The following is an 18,389-nucleotide window of genomic DNA, read 5'->3' on the forward strand; positions in this document are numbered from 1 at the left end:
AGGCCACAGTGCCCCATCTGGGGGTCTCCTCTGCCAACAATGCCTGGAATCTCTCTCCAGGCAATAACCTGGGACAATCACGGGGCGCATCTTACTTGTTTCCTGTCTCTTAGGGATCATTCATCTTCACTGTCCAGCGTCCAGTGTCTTGAGAACTACTGCCTTAAATATTGTGTTCAGTCTTTTTGTTTTCATAAATCCAGTCCCTGTTATCCTCTCCAAGCTGAAAGTGACTACTTTTAATATAGCATAGTTAGTAATAGCTGTATTACAGTAGAGTAAAATGCAAGTGGTGGAATTCTTAACACATTTTTGTAATTCCTAAACTTGACATGAAAATGGTGCTTGTATCATATGTATGTGAATATCTGCTCTAAGTCAGCCACTATGGTAGACCAAATATGCTTATATTGTACTTTAAATATCCATTATCATAAATTTGTAAATTAAAAATGACAACTTTAAATAATAAATGATAAAATACAAAAGATATGTATCCAGTTAGTGAATGGCAGAGAAATGATGGAATAAACTCAGACCTATCTAACTTCAAATCTTGCCACCCTTTCAGAAAGACGTGCTACCACCAATGTGTTCATTTGATCAGCTGTTGAAATGATTATGATGTGTCCAGTCTGTGGCAGACTTGTGATAACAGAGATGATACAGAAGAGGGCATTGTCCTGGCACTCAAGTGACTTGTAGGTGGTTACAGAATGGGACACAAATGTGAAATAACTGGAGAAAAAGGAGTTGCTCGACCATGTTCTATACTTCTGAATGAAAGTCAGTGAGGGAAAGACAAAAAAGAAAAAGAAATTTCGAAATTGGTACCTTCTCACCCTTCCTCTCCCATCGCAATATGTGCAGTTGACTCTCTTCCTTGTCTTCTACAGGACTTTTAGGATCAAGCAATTCCTGGCTAAGATGCAAAAACATAATTGTCCCATTCTCAGATGGATTCAGATGACTAATAATAAAATCAGGTTCCATTCCAAGAAGAGACATTGAAGAAGAACCAAGCTGGGTCTATGAGGAATTGCATATGCAACAGCATGCATATTTATGCTGTATCAGATTCACTAATGTCTTACCATATCAAGCTGAAAATGTCACCACTATCTGGAAATTTGCACGTTTTGTTAGGAAAATGATTTTTCTCTTTCTTTTTATGCTTCTTCACTAGTTTGGTTCCATAATAATACATGAAAACATTCGTTTGGAAAAAAAGAAATTGATGTCTTTCCCTTTTTGCCTTTCAGCTGTGATTTTGGGCCTGAAGTTATGCAACTCTGATGAAGAGTTATGTCCTCCTGATTAAAACAAATGTCTTCTTTTTTATTAGAAAACTATGTTCACTAATTCTGACCCATTTGGGGGACCACTCAGTGTCTCTGGGAAAAATAAAAGTGTACAGTGACCTTGCAGATGGAGCTACAGTTGAGTGTATCAAAAGGAAAGAATAAAAGGAAGACAGGGATAGGAAGAAAAAAGTAAAAGATAGAAGTTCACCCAACAGAGTAATGTTATCATGGATCAAATTTAGAACATTTTAATAAGCATATTGAAAAGCAGAGACATTACTTTGCCAACAAAGGTCCATCTAGTCAAGGCTATGGTTTTTCCAGTGGTCATGTATGGATGTGAGAATTGGACTGTGAATAAAGCTGAGCACCGAAGAGTTGATGCTTTTGAACTGTGGTGCTGGAGAAGACTCCTGAGAGTCCCTCAGACTGCAAGGAGATCTAACCAGTCCATCCTAAGGGAGATCAGTCATGGGTGTTCTTTGGCAGGACTGATGCTGAAGCTGAAACTCCAGTACTTTGGCCACCTCATGCGAAGAGGTGACTCATTGGAAAAGACCCTGATGCTGAGAGGGATTGGTGGCAGGAGGAAAAGGGGACAACAGAAGATAAGATGGCTGGATGGCATCACTGACTCGAAGGATGTGAGTTTGAGTGAACTCCAAGAGATGGTGATGGACAGGGAGGCCTGGCGTGCTGCGATTCATGGGGTCGCAAAAAGTCGGACATGACTGAGCGAATGAACTCAACTGAATAAGCATATTGCCTGGAATTTAAAATATAAAAGCAATTGTTCAATAAAACAAAAACTCAAAGCAGAGAGCTGAAAGGACTCATGGAAGATGAGACCACAGAAAGAGTTGAAATGCTGTCCTCAGGAGAGAAGTAGAGAGAAATAGTGCACCATTACAAAAGGAAGATCGTGTTGGGAGCAGCACTAAGGAGACTAGATATGGCTGAACGTTCACTAGAAACGTGGGCAATAGACTAAAGGAAAAAACAAGCAAGTGTAAATAGAAATCCACAAAAAGATTAATAAGATATGGATACAATTTAAAATGGGAAGATTAAATAAATCCAACATATTTAAAAGTAGTGCTCCTAAAGAACAGAGAATAACTAAAATTATTCTTATACATGTGACATGCAAATAATATTTAATTAGATACAGATATATGTACACCAATTTTTTAGAAACAGAAGAAGCATTGCATTTATAGATCAAAAATTCATCCCACGTCCCTGGAAATTTTGATGCAGTGTGGTCATCACCAAAATGAAATTCAAACAAGTATCTGCCAAGGTGTAAATGGATAAAGTAGATGTGTGACACATATATGTGTGGGTGTGTGTATACATACACACAAATGGAATATTTTCCATGAGAAAGAAGGAAATCCTGTCATGTGGGATAATTGGGATGGACCTTGAGGGCATTATGCTAAGTGAGATGTCAGACTTGCTTGTGTGCTAAGTCACTTCAGTCATGTCAGACTCTGTGCAACCCTACGGACTGTAGCCCACCTGGCTTCCCTGTCCATGGGATTTTCCAGGCAAGAATATTGGAGTGGGTTACCATGCCCTCCTCCAGGGGATCTTCCCAATCCAGGGATCTAACCCGAGTCTCTTACGTCGCCTGCATTGGCAGGCAGATTCTTTACTGCTAGCACCATCTGAGAAGCCCGAGATGTCAGACAAAGACAATACTACTGTGTAATATACCTTTTATGTGGAATCCTAAAAAGCTGAACTCATAAAAACAGAGTAGGATGGTCATTACCAGAAGCTGGGGGCAGGAGAAACTGGGAAAATGTTGTTTGATGGTTCAAACATGCAACTAGTGGATAAATAAGTTCTAGAAATGTAATGCACAGCATAGTGGTTATAGTCAACAATACTATATTAGAAACTTCAAAGTTGCTAAGAGATTAGGTCTTAATTATTCTCACCACAAAAAAGAAATACTTCTATGTAATGTGATAGAAGTGCTAGCTAATGCTACCATGTAATTATACTATGGATTACAAATGCATCAAATCAACACATTGTACACCTTAAACTTATATGTCAATTATAAAAAATGAAATTCAAACAAAATACTGGATTTCAAAAATTAAGAATTCTCTGTGCAACCAGGCAAAATAATTATATAAATCAACTCATCTCAGACTCTCATCCCCAGTGATAATCAATCTAGAAAACAATAGAACAAAGCCTAAAAGTCTCCACAGAAATAAAGAATGAGACCAAAACTTTTATCCCCAGCCAAATCAACATTCTAGTCTAAAGATAAGAAACATCTCTGAGCATGTAAGAACTCTGGGAATATAATCCCTATGAGACTTCTAGGACTTTCTAGAAGATTCTCAAGAGCAAAATTCAACCAAGTAAGAGCTGAATAGAGAAACTCTGGATAAACTTAATCTGATTAAGTAAGGGTGTAAAACTGAAATAAATACGGGGTTATAGTTACAGAACAGAATGTAAATGTTTAATAGGCCCTGACAAAGTGGAAATGATAAAACAAAGTTGGGATAGAAAAGAGGAGGAAAAAAATGGGAAATAGTGTGAACACCTTCAAAGCAGGTAAACCAAGTAACAGAATTCTATATCAAGAACTGTGAAGAATAGCTTTTACTTTGCATGCAAGCTAACAAGTTATTCTTCCACGGTTCTACTGATGCTTACAGAAAACCTGAGGCTCCTGGGTTGGAGGCAAAGCAACATGAATCTCATGCTCACTTCAGTTCCCCTGTCCCCCAAACTCTATGGGGACAATGCAGAGCAGCCTGAATCGATGCTGTGCAGGCAGTGGGATCTGCATCACAGCTGAGGAACCCAGGGTTTAGGGAACCCCAATCTTTCATAAAGGGTCTGCTGGAAAACCTGCCCAAACTTGGCCCCAAACGGAGGCTTTATCTTTAGTGTTGTAAGCAGCTAATAAATCTTTCCCCTGCCAATAATCATTATAATCAGAAAGTGGATGAAAAAGGGGCAAGTTGAGACTTGCCCAACTCAAGTCTCAACAGAGAAGATGAAGTGTACTGATTTCACTGCTATTCATAATAAGGAGTAAATGGTACTAACTAAAAATTGTGAGAGTAAATATAAAGAAACAGCCCAGATATACTGGCAGCATAAGAGGGAAGGCATGCAGCATCATTTGCAAAAGCAAAAACCCCTATTTAACCTTGAACTTTCAGCTGAAATGTTACTTCTCTACAGAGGCCTCTCCTGAACTCACCAGACCAAGTTTGCGGTCCTTGGTATCATCTCTCATAGCTGCCAAGGTCACAGCTAGTGAGTGGTGGAGCTGAGATTCAGGCCTAAAATTGTTCATGCTCAAAGTCTGCACTCTTAGTAACCACCTCTGCAGGCCACTCACTGATCCATCTAATTATATTCCATTCACACCTGATAGCATAGAGTTTTGTCTAGGCCTCTCAGCTTTCATACATACAAGGCTTAATTCTCCAATGCCTTGTAATATTTGAGACATATCTTATGTGTCCTGAGCATGGCCCCCAGGACCTAGCAGAAAACAAGCATCCTTTAAAATCATTCAATAAATAATATGGAACACAAATGAACATTTGGGAAGCCCAACTAAATACCTATTGATCACCCTGCTTTGCAGCACACGAGTAGCAGTTTGAAGGAGAAAAGCAAGGACCAACTCTATCTCCTGGTCTTAAGCACTAGATCATTATCTGTCTCTAATGAATTATGTGTGAAATTCCTGAGGTTATAAGGGGATACCACACACAGTCCTGGAAATTGCTTTCAAGGGTGAATAATGAATGCTCTATATTTAATGCATGAGAATGCAGCATGCAGCAAATTGCACGAGAGGTCAAACTCCCATTCCTTGCAGCAAGAGATCTTTCTGTCTTCCCACCAACAAATGAATCACTGATCATTAAATATTTTAAAACATCTAAACAGGATCCATAAAGCCTGGGTTTCTCTGATCTCTTTGCTTCAAGCCTTCTCCTAACCATGGGCATCATCGCCTAATTAAGAGATGTCATGGATTTTTTGCCTTTCTGAGAAGTGGGCACCACAGCTCTACTCCCTATAAAACTGGCTACCATGTTGCAATTTAAGGAAAAGTAAATCTTACCATCATGATGATAGAATGTGCAGTAGAAGCCAGGATAGGGATGGCTCCGAGAAAATGGAATCGTTGACAGCATAATTTTAACGCTGTCAAATAATTCAGCTTTTTTCTTAAAAGTCACATAATATTCCACACAGATAGTACTTTTGCCATCAAATATCACTTTGTTAAAAGTTAATAATTTAGGAACGTTTACATATCTTTTATAAAGGGCTTGTACAACAAATACATGAGTCGCATAACCAGAGAGCCCTCTCACCCTGTGAATTTTGTGTGATTGCGTCAGTCGGCATCATTAACATAGGGGATGTAGAGGCTGGGTGAGACTATAGCATTGTGGGTGTCTTCACTGGGGCTCCAGTTTTTCCACGCAGTTGCCCAGTTTGCAGCTATGCATAGAGGGAGAGAGGACCAAGGTACCTTGACACAGTCAGTGAAGCCTTTGCTTTTCTTGTAACCTCAGAGTGATAACTCTGGGCTATATTCCATCTCTCTCCTCCAATACATCTCTCACTCTTGGGATTATCTCCATGGCAACCAGGAATGCATCCACAACCTTGAGGATATATTTATCTGCCTTTCTACCTTTCTTAGGGTTAACTTTGTTAACCTAAGTGTGTCAAAACATGATGGTTTCCAGCACCCTGTTGAATCAACTTAGTGATGCATCATGAAATCCTGGGAATCAAGCTGCCCTTTTTCATGCAGTTTGTTAACTGTGAGCAAGTTAGCCTCAGTGAGACTCAGCCTCCTTTCTCATGTGTACAGTGAGGGTAGAAATATAAGAATATTATGAGGATTGGGTGGATTTTTTGTAACATGTGAAAATAAAACCTAGGATCATAATTGGTCTTTAGGAGTGCTTCAAAAATGCCAGCTCCATCGTTAGAAAGCATCCCCTCAGTTGCATAATATGTTGATTTAATGGACATGGCAGGTGTGTCCCAGGTTTTTACTCTCAAAGTTTTCCACATCCTCTTCCTTTTGAGGATATTGATAGCGCCTCCCACAGTGCAATAAGTCAATTTCATTTCCCAGTTGAAATGAGTCTGTGGTTCATCTCAGAAGCCTGGTGGAGAAAAATTGGGGACATCCAGATTAGGGAAACTCGTGGTGAAACATAGGTTAGGAAACAGCCAGCCTCACACACTGAAGTCCAAATACATTGATGGTTGAAGAGAATTGGCTTTAATTACCAACATATCCTTCTCTAAATTGCCTCTCTGTTTGAGAAAATGAGCTTGAAAAGGATTGAAGAAAACCACTTCTTTCCTATCTTCAGATCTTCGGGGTGGAAGGAATAAAGCCCACCCCTCACCACACCACCCAAAAGGAAACTGGAATGGCCAGTTTTATTCTGGGAATTTGACAAAGGAAACCTGAGTGAATGGTTCTGAGTGGTCAGCTGTTCCACAAGAGACGCCTCACAATGAGACTCAAAATACAATTAAATCCAGTCCAGCCTCCCAGATGTCCACTAACTGAAGCAAAACCTTTTCTGTAACAAATGGCAGGGCTAAAGTTTGTGTGCTGTATTCTTTTAAATGCTTCTATATTCCAACTAATAACAAAATCAGTAGTAATTCCTACCTTTCCCCAGTGTACACCATCTAACCTGATCAAACCCATTAACTTGCTGCCACCACACAAGAACTCTGTATACACAGGTCTTCGTACCTTTGTACGCACTCAGAATGCTTCTCTTCACTTCCACCCCCTATTCATCCTCTAAACCTAGAGCATCCTCTATCCCTTCCATGTGGTTTTCTCTGCCACCTGCTGCTCTCACTGATGTCTGTCCTCAGAAACCCAAAGGAGCTTACCATCCCTTCTGAGCAGCATTTCTTATACCCTGATTATTTACTCATTTTCTGTAAGTGCTAAGAATTGCTTTTCTTCACAACTAGTAATTATTTAAAGACAAAAACTATGTGAGTTGTTTTTTCCTTCTTTTCACAGCATAACAGGCTCAGTAAATATTTGTCGGTTGGTTCTATGTAAACAAATGCTGCCAAATTTGTAACAAATGATCAATTTGAATACTTCACAGTAAAATATTTTTCCCCAGCTCTCATCTTAAGAATATAGCATTTTAAACCCAGAGATAAGTGTCTCAACCCATCTCCTCATTCTTTAGATGAGTCAACTGACGCTAAGGAAGGTGAAGTGACTTGATTAAGGTCACACATCTAAATAGAAGCCAGTTAGGGCCACAGCCCAAATCTGCAGACTTCTAGAGATGTACTTTTTCTGATACACAGCATGATGCCCCAGGGTTACCCTCTACTTGTAAAATTTTTTGAACTTTTATTTTATATTAAGATATTGGAAAGATCCCCTGGAGTAGGAAGTGGCAATCCACTCCAGTATTCTTCCCTGGGAAATTCCACGGGCACAGGAGCTTGGTGGGCTATAGTCCATGGACCTGCAAAGAGTCAGACACAACTGAGGAACTGAGTGTGATAGCTGATCAACAGTGTTGTAATACTATCAGGTAGACAGCAATCTACTTGTAAATTGACCATCACAGTTCAGTAAAGAAAGACTGGGAGCTAGCTGACATGGGGCCACATCCTTGTTCCTTCACTAATTCATTTTGTGGCCTTGGGAAAATCATTTAACCCTGTGGCCTCAGGCTCCACAGCTGCAAGATGAAGGATGATAATTCTGCACAATCTTACCTCAAAGTTCAGCACACTGCAGCCTACAAGCCAAATCCAGTACACACCTGTTTTGGCAAATTAAAATAAACAAATAAACTGTTTTGGCTTGCCCATTTATTTACCTATTGTAAACGCCTGTAATGCCAAAGTTGAGTAATAGTGAACACAGAGGCCATATGACCCACAAGACCATATTTACTGTTTGGCCCTTTGCAGGAAAAAAAAAAAATGTTGGCTCTCAATCTAACCTGTTATATGGTACAGTTATATGAATCTAATACAGTTTAATAGTGTACACAAAGATTATTTTCACCTGCAAAGGGCTAAGCCCACCTTTAAAAAATCATTGTTATTGACAATAATTGTATAAATAGTAAATTGTGAAATATCAATATCAAAAAATTCTCTTTGTTTAATAGGTGTCATCTAATGACAGTATTGCTCGATTAGAGGTTGCCTCACCTCCCTATTGTTCATCATAATGAGTTTTTGCAGAACCAAGTGACAACTTTAACAGATCCAGGAATATTTCAGAAATAATTAGAATGCTTGTATATAAAATATAAAACCAGTGTTTTCAGAAGAATAGCAGGTCATCGATGGAGGGCATCTGCCCTCATTTTCATCACTAATCTGGCTCACTAGGTGCACAGCATCCTGTGTCACAAGTGCCATATAACGAAATTAACGTCCACCTGGAAATACTGATGACACACACTGACCTTTGACAATTGATTCTGTTACTCTAAATGTTATTAAGCTTTTTCATCGGCAGGGTTTTTGTTTTGTTTTGTTTTGTTTTGTTTTGTTTGGAGTCTAATTGCTTTACAATGTTGTGTTAGTTTCTGCTGTACAATGAAGTGAATCAGCTATATGTATACATATATCCCCTCCCTCTTGAGGCTCCTTCCCACCTCTCCTTTCCACCCATTTAGGTCATCACAGAGCACTGAGCTGAGCTCCCTGTGTTATGCAGCAGCTTCCCATTAGATATCTATTTTACGTATTTTTGTTTAGTCACTTTTGTCGTGTCTGACTCTTTGTGACCCCATGGGCTGAAGCCTGCTAGGCTCCTCTGTCCATGGGATTTCCAGGCAAAAATATTAGAGTGGGTTGCCATTTCCTTCTCCAGTTTTACATAGGATAGTGAATATATATCAATGCTACTCTCTCAATTCGTCCCAGCCTCCCCTCCCCCTTACTGGCATTTTTGAGAAGGAAATTAGTGGCTCTCAGTAGTTTTCCCCTGCCATGTACTCTGGGCATGGACATTAGCCAAGGAAGACAAATTGTTTTCAGGAAAGTGTGAGATTAATTATTGGCCATGTCCAGCTTGGGGGCTTTCTGGTGGCTCAGAAGGTAAAGAATCTGCCTGCAATGTAGAAGATCTGGATTCAATCCCTGAAGAACGGAATGACCACCCATTCCAGTATTCTTGCCTGGATAATTCCATGAACAGAGGAGCTTGGAGAGCTACAGTCCATGGGGTTGCAAAGAGTCAGACACAACTACGTAACTAACACACACACACATACACACACATCCATAGACATAATGGATCCAAATGATCTATGGATCCATAATGGCATGAGATTTGATCCTAAGAAATACAGCAGTCATTGAAAGGCCTTAGAAGAGCTCTTTCTCTGAAACTGGAACCGCAGTGTAGAGAATAAGTCGTGGTACAAGAGCAGGTATGGGAAATGGCGCAGAGGCTAGAGGACTAGCCCAAGCAGGAGACAGGAGTGGCTTTGACTAGAGTTGACATGGAGATTCCCAGGTGGTGCTAGTGGCAAAGAATCCACCTGCTAATGCAGGAGACATAAGAGATGCAGATATGATCCCTGGGTCGGGAAGATCCCCTGGAGGAGGGCATGGCAATCCACTCCAGTGTTCTTGCCTGGAGAATCCCATGGACAGAGGAGCCTGGCCGGCTACAGTCTATAGGGTCACACAGAGTCGGACACAACTGAAGTGACTTAGCACGCACTCACGACATGGGGATTTGCAAACCATCGAGGACAAGCTGAGCCAGGGGGCCCTGTGGGAAGAGTGAGGGGAGGCAGGACAGGCGCTGACCCAACCCGGTGCTGCACGAGGGCAGATAGTGAGAATCCTGCGAGATTACCTTTGCCTCAAATCCATCTCCTGCCCCTATTTCAGTTGGACTGAGAGGCCCATAAAACCAATTCCTGTTAGGGCTCTTTGTTCTTCACCAATAAACTTAAAACTTTCATTTGATTCAATAAAGTTCTTAACATCTTTTTATTTCCTTCTTTAAAACACTATTTTTACACGGTCTAAATACAACAGTTATTTAGTAGTGACAAATACATTCCTAATTAAATAACTATTTTCTTACAAATTTTCAGCCTAAACATGTTTAAAGCCTGAGATCTGTCAGGGAAATATATTATTTTATTTATAGGAATTGATATGAGAGACCTGATCTTCCTGGTATAAATGAGTCAGAAATGACCAGGATAAAATGAGGCAGGATTTATTAGGCTCTATGGCTGGGGTTCCTGTTTTCTTTGAAGTATCACTCTGCCTGCCTATATTCATACGTGAGCGATTGTTCATACATGTGTGTGTGTTAGTTGCTCAGTCATGTCCAACTCTTTTCAACACTCTGGACTGTAGCCTGCCAGGCTCCTCTCTCCATGGGATTTTCCAGGCAACAGGGTATGAATGGGTAGCTTTTCCCTTCTCCAGAGGATCTTCCCAACCCAGGGACCTAACCCAGGTCTCCTGCATTATAGGCAAATCCTTTACCATCTGACCACCAGCAAACCCTCTATGTGTGGATATACAGGGCAATTTCCCATGAAAGATAAGAAATGTCTATGTGATATGAGTCCTCTCCTACCTCCATCACTCAAACATTCCTCTGAGATTTCTATGTCAAAAAAGGGCCTGACAGCTTCCCTCTATGGCTCAGTGGTAAAGAATCCACCTGCAAATGCAGGGGACACAGATTCAATCCCTGGTCCAGGAAAATCCCCCGTGCTGCAGAGCAACTAAGCATGTGCACCACAACCAGTGATCCTGTGCGCCTGATCCTGGGAGCCACAACTACTGAGCCTTCATGCAGCGACTTCTGAAGCCCAAATGCTCTAGGACCTGTGCTCGACAACAAGAGGAGCCACGGCAATGAGAAGTCTGAGCACTTGCAACAAAGGGTAGCCTCTGCTCTCTCCTCTGCCCAAGCAGCAACGAAGACCCAGTACACCCAAAAATAAAGTAAATTATTATTTTTTTAAAGCCTGAAACTTCTAAATGTTAAAGGCATATACCCCTCAGAGAGGTGAAATAGGAAACTTTGATCAGCTATTAATGACTCAGTGGAAACTTACGTATCTTCTCCAATAGCTAAGAATAAAGCATTGAGGCCCTGGGAGTTTTGATGGAGGATATGTTGAATTCACAAATTGGGACCTGGCACTTTTAGACACCATGATAGAAGTATCTTGGATACTAGACACTGTTATTCTGTTTCTCAAGAACAGCAACCAAAGACCAGATTTTCAGTTTTATAAGTTGGCAGAGGCCAGCCCTCACTCCTAACCAAACCATATATTAAACTTGGGCTTTATTTCTGCCCACTCGTATAAGCTTCTCCGAGGCTTGTCTTGACCCAACCCACTGCTGCAGAAGTTGATTTTGTTTATGTTATGAGAATGAGGTTTCTAATAATGCGGAACATTCACCCAGCCTTGTGAGTTAGTTTTTGAATAACAAGAATGAGTGCATATAAACCTAGCCACACTCTATTTTTTGGAACACCTTAACATCAAAGTCCATATAAAGAGGCTGGAATAGGGACTGAAGTGTAGGCCATCTGTGCCCACATAATAAGAAGAATGATCTAAATTGTGCATCCTTCTGTGCAACCATTTTTTTCATCAGTTCATTCATTTATTCAACTATTCAGCAGTTACTTCCTCAATAGCCACCTATTCTGGACCCTGTGCTAGAGACTAGAGATATAGGAGCAAGAAAGACAGTCCAGCTCCTGGGCTCATGAAGATAAGACCTGGTAGCAGGCCAAGACTGAACTTCATTGGAAAATGTCATCCATCCTAGAAGGACAGTGGATAAAGTCACCAACTCTGTCTGTTTTACCACATGACCTTGGGAAATTCTCTTGCCCTCTGAGACTCAGTTTCCTTATCTAGGCTTTAGACCAGGTGGTCTCCAGGATCTAAACCACTGTTTCTTGTGGCCTCCAAACATGACCTGCTGATTGGCAGCCATGCTTCTCAGCAACATATATATATATGGATTTCTAGGAAACGCCTCTGGGGAGTTTGGAAGTGGATAAGACTGTGTCATTGGGGGTGGTTTCACTAAGCATCCTGGCTTTTATTTTTCCATTCTCCCTTCACTTTTCTAAATCTCTGCTATATGCTGGTTAGAGAAAGGAAGGCACATGCCTGGCACTCTCAGTGTGTTTTTTCTGAAAGTGAGAGTGATGAGGAGGAGGGTGCATCTTAGGGATTCTTTATCCAACCTCTTCACTTTTCAGGGCAATAACCTGAAATACAGGGAGCAAAGTAACTTATTAAGATCCCACAGCAAAAAGGAGTCAGTCTAGGGCCAAGACGTACACCACTAGCCTTGCAGTGGCATGCACCTTCTGACACCAGCACGCTGCCACAGTGTGTTCCACCATCCAGGTCACTTGGTCCTCATGGTCCAGTGGGGAGTCCGTGCTCTCTCCCCAGTCCACTGAGCAGCCAAATCACTTAACCCCTGTGGCCTCAGCGCCTGCAGCTGCAAGAGGCCAGATGTCTAATGTATAATGCTGTCGTGCAAACAAGATGCAGGTCACTGGTCAGACAAAGGAGCTTTTCAACTCAACAGTGCTACATCCTTGCAAACCACTGGAATCATTGTAGAAATAATAGCCATAGTAAATCATGAAAGATACACTTCACCCAAGTCCGTCAGGATCTTTGTCCATTAAATGTGTGGCAGCCAAATCACCTCTGTGGTGTCTGTAAAAAAAAATGTTTTATAAAACTAGATTATACCTTAGAAGATTTGTGAATAATTCTAGAAGCAATTGATATAAAGATTTGTGTACAAAACACAAGTGGATGTTGTCAGATAAGCAGCTCACCCCCGGAAGGCATCAGCCACCACTGCCATCACTAATGTGACCCACCAAGGGCTCCTTTATGAGTGTGTCATAAGTGTGTCATTAGAGCTCCCACCTGGGACCCTGACTTTGGAGCAAACTGACTTTTTATGTTCAGATGCTTTTGTTGTTCATTCTCCAAGTTGTATCCGACTCTTTGCAACCCCATGGGCTGCAGCACAACAGGCTTCTCTAATGCATTGGATTTATTATTATTATTTTGTTAGAATCATTATTAGCATAGGATTAGCATTTGCATTTTTGAGAGAGAGGTTTGTGCCTCCAAATGGTTGATTTCCTCGTCTGTATGGACATGCTATTTCCTTAGTTGAGGAAAATGCTATTCTCAGAAAAATAGGAAAATTAATCATTGAACCCATCCAGCCCCCTATCCTTCCAGCTCTTGGGAGAGGATTTACTTATGGAAATTGCCAGCTTCAAAATCAGAAAGTCAGTTTCTGCTTTATGTTCCAAATTCCCCAAATACCTTTCTGGATTTGTTTTCTCCTTAAATACATGGAGCCAATATTTTTTTTTCCTCTTTATAAAGGGTTTTGAGAAGAAAATAAAAAACAAAATAACAGTTATAATCAGCGTGGAATGTTTAAAAAGAGTAAAGTACATCCCAGGAAATTGTATAATATAGAGAGAAACTAGCCAATATGTGAAAGTATTTTGTGCCAGACACCATTCTAAGCACTTTACATAAAATAAACACTATTGACTAGTAATAGCAATTAACAGTACATTTAATAGAAATTTATCCGTATGGATATTCATATGGATAAAGCAGAGTATCAGCACTTTTCAGCTCTATCCACATGTGCAGCTGTGTCTCAGTTATAGGACAGGAAGGAGAAGAGTCAAAGAGCCTTCTGCAATCTGTAGGAAAATCTGTGCAGACCATTCCACCCCTACAGAGCCTTGAGTGACTGGCGCCTGACCTAAAGTCCTCAGTTTAGTGGATGGAAAAATAGCCTTTCCCACAGGGAAAGGGGAAGAAAGTGAAACTGTTTGCTCCCCTTCTGATACAGTGCCCATGCCAGGATTATGGTGTGAGCCTCAGTTGTAAACGTCATGGATAAAAAGATAACTTAAAATGCACATTTCATCCCATTTGTGGGTATTTCAAAGGACTTCAGAGTTATCAGGAGACAGGAGTGTAATAACACAGTAGTTATTTAAAGACCCAGAGGACTGAATGACTTTGTTCAACTACTGCTGAACTATTGTTCAGTCACTCAATCGTGATCCACTCTTTTGAGACCCTGTGCACTGTTGCCCAGGCTCCTCTGTGACTGCTGAACTGATGTGTCCACAAGGAAAAGATGTAAAATGCTGACTTCCAGCCACAGGAGCTAAATAAACCCTCTTTGTTGTTGCTATCACTGTTGTCATTATTTTCTTTTTCCAGAAGGTAATATTTGCTGTGTAATAACTGGAAGTTTCTCCAAGACAAACATCCATTTAACAACTTCTACAAGGGATGGAGCATGGCTGGGGTCAATAGAATGTGCAGTCTTGTTGATCATTGGTGGGAACAACTTCAGAACTAAAAGAAAAAGGAGGCTTCCTGTGAGAAGCAGCAGGGCACCTGGCGTGAGGAGCTGAAGGAACTGTGGTTATGTATATATATCGTGAAATATTACCTAGCCTGAAAAAGGAGTGAAATATTTTCATTTGCACCAACATGCTTGGACCTAGAGATTATCACACTAAGTGAAATAAGTCAGATGAAGATACATCACTTGTATGTGGGATCTGAAAAATAATACAAATGATTTATTTAAAAACAGAAACAGATTCACAGTCATAGAAAGCGAACTTCTGGTTACCAAAGTGTAAAGGGAGGTGGTGAGAGATAAATTAGGAGTATGGGATTAACAGATACAATTTACTATACCTAAAATAGGTATGTGACAAGGGTTTACTGTACAGCACAGGACACTGTATATGTTGAATACTGTATATTCAACATCTTGTAGTAACCTATAATGGAAAAAAATCTGAAAAAAATATACATAACTGAACCACTTTGTTGTACACCTAAAACTAACTCATTTTTTTTTTAACTTTACAATATTGTATTGGTTTTGCCACACATCAACATGAATCCGCCACAGGTATACACATGTTCCCAATCCTGAACCCATATAATCGGCTTCAGTTTCATCCACCTCATTAGAACTGATTCAAATGTATTCTTTTTAATGGCTGAGTAATACTCCATTGTGTATATGTACCACAGCTTTCTTAAATCGACTGCACTTTAATTTTTAAAATGAGGTAGATGCTGTTATTATCACTACTGTACATATGAGGAAACTGAGACAGAGAGGTTAAGTAACTTGCTCAAGATCACTGGCTAGTGATTGGAGTTGCTAGGCTTTGAGTCCCAGCAATCTGGATTCCTAGACACCATATTAAAAAGCAGAGACATTACTTTACCAACAAAGGTTCATCTAGTCAAGGCTATGGTTTTTCCAGTAGTCATGTATGGATGTGAGAGTTGGACTATAAAAAAAGCTGAGTGTGGAAGGATTGATGCTTTTGAACTGTGGTGTTGGAGAAGACTCTTGAGAGTCCCTTGGACTGCAAGGAGATCCAACAAGTCCATCCTAAAGGAGGTCAGTCCTGAGTGTTCATTGGAAGGACTGATGTTGCTGAAACTCCAATCCTTTGGCCACCTGATGCAAAGAACTCATTCATTGGAAAAGACCTTGATGCTGGGAAAGATTGAAGGTGGGACGAAAAGGGGATGACAGAGGATGAGATGGTTGGATGGCATCATCGACTTAATGGACATGAGTTTGAGTAAACTCTGGGAGTTGGTGATGGACAGGGAGGCCTGGCGTGCTGTAGTCCATGGGGTGGCAAAGAGTCAGACACGACCGAGCGACTGAACTGAATCTGGATTCAGTGCTCATAAGACCAATGACTGCACTCCACCACCTCTCCTGTGGCAGAGGGGACAGGACAGACAGGCATGATGACACCCTCTGCTGAGTGTTACCCAAGTGCTTTGTAATTATGTGCTTCAGAAAAGGGACATGGTTGATTAAAGAAGCCTTCATGGAGGCAGAAGGCTGTACTGGTCTTCTCTGTTGCCCTTTTGTATGAAGCATGTAGAGCTCCACAGGTAGGTATGGGCAGAGGTCACCTGCAGCTAGTGGGAATGGCATGAGCCAAGTCATCCTGGTATAAAAAGCTGCTTCTCAAACTCTAATGTGAGTACAAGTCACCTGTTTATTGTTGAAAGGCAGTTCAAGCACAAGTTAGTGAGATTCCAACTAGATGAGGCTTTTCCCCAAATTTATTCTCTGCCTCTGTTTAAAATGAACATCAGTTCAGTTCAGTAGCTCAGTCGTGTCCGACTCTTTGTGACCCCATGAATCGCAGCACACCAGGCCTCCCTGTCCATCACCAACTCCCGGAGTTCACTCAAACTCACGTCCATCGAGTCAGTGATGCCATCCAGCCATCTCATCCTCGGTCGTCCCCTTCTCCTCCTGCCCCCAATCCCTCCCAGCATCAGAGTCTTTTCCAATGAGTCAACTCTTCGCATGAGGTGGCCAAAGTACTGGAGTTACAGCTTTAGCATCATTCCTTCCAAAGAAATCCCAGGGCTGATCTCCTTCAGAATGGACTGGTTGGATCTCCTTGCAGTCCAAGGGACTCTTCTCCAACACCGCAGTTCAGAAGCATCAATTCTTGGGTGCTCAGCCTTCTTCACAGTCCAACTCTCACATCCATACATGACCACAAGAAAAATCATAGCCTTGACTAGACACAGGTACATAAAACCAAGTCCTATTAGAGTCTTTATTTTTCTCCAAAAAAACTTGAAAAATTCATTTGATCCAGTAAAATTATTAATAACCTCTTTTATGTCCCTCTTTTTAAGTCAATTTTATATGTTCTAAGTAAAAATAATTACTGACTAGTGAGAAAGTTTCCCTGATTCTACAGTTACTTTCTTAAAATTCCCTACTTAAAAATGCTTCAAACCTGAGATGTGCCTAGGAAATAAATTATTTACTTCATATGTATTATATTTTTCTCTTAAATAATTATCTAAGGGTTGGAAAGAAAAAAAAATTGGTCTGAAAAGCTCAAGTGTGTAACTTTAGACCTGATCTACCTGAAAGAAATTGAGAGAATTTGTTACCATACAATGAGGATTGATGAGCCTCCGTGATTGAGGCCCTGGTTTTCTGTGGAGTGTGTGTGTGTGTGTGTTTTCACATTAGTGCATTGCCTGTGCACATGCATATGTGTGTACCCATGAATGGTCATTAAGGAATAGGTGTCTTTAAACAAGAGGCTTGTTTTCAGCCCCAGTGACTAGAGTTGAAGTAGGTGCCTATGTGGCAAATGTCCACCCACTCCCCTGAAAGATTCCTCTTTCTTTCTCTAGGCCAGCACTTGAAATGTGTGTTTTGTAGCTAACTCACTAGAAAGGTGGTAGAGGATATTTCAGTTAGCTACTTAATGAGTCCGTGGAAGTATAATTATTAAATACTCTGTACTGCAGGAAGGGGGTCCCTTCCAGGGTCCGAGAGTGGGCTCCTGTCTAACACTTGGAAGTAACTTGTCAGAGGAGACACACATGCTGACAAACCAAGAGACTTTGTTGGGAAGAGGGGCCTGGGCAGACAGCTGCAGAATAAGGGAACCCAGGAGAACTGCTCTGCCACATGGCTCACAGTCTGGGGTTTTATGGTGATGGAGTTAGTTTTCATAGTGTCTCTGGCCAATCATTCTGACTCCAAGTCCTTCCTGGTAACACCCACATTGCTCAGCCAAGATGGAATCCAGCAAGAAGGATTCTAGGAGGTTGGTAGGACATATGAACTGGTATTTCCTCTTTCCTTTTGACTTTTCCCAAGTTCTTCTGGTTGCTGGTATCTTGTTAGTTCGACATTCCTTACCAGGACCTCTTCTCTCAAGTTAACTCATGCAAGTGTTACTATCTTGCCTGGCCAGCGTGGGCAGCTCTGGCCTGTGCTCTTCAGGTCATCTGATGAAACAAATACAGAGCCCTGGGCACTAATAATAACTCTCATTGGCTGAAAAAACAAATGTGTGCCCTAAAAGTTGAGAGTTATGTTTTTTTAGTGGACATTCTGAGGACTTCAAGACTGGGAGACAGAAATCTC

Source organism: Capricornis sumatraensis, chromosome 23, assembly GCF_032405125.1.
Source record: "Capricornis sumatraensis isolate serow.1 chromosome 23, serow.2, whole genome shotgun sequence".
Classification (NCBI taxonomy): Eukaryota; Metazoa; Chordata; class Mammalia; order Artiodactyla; family Bovidae; genus Capricornis; species Capricornis sumatraensis.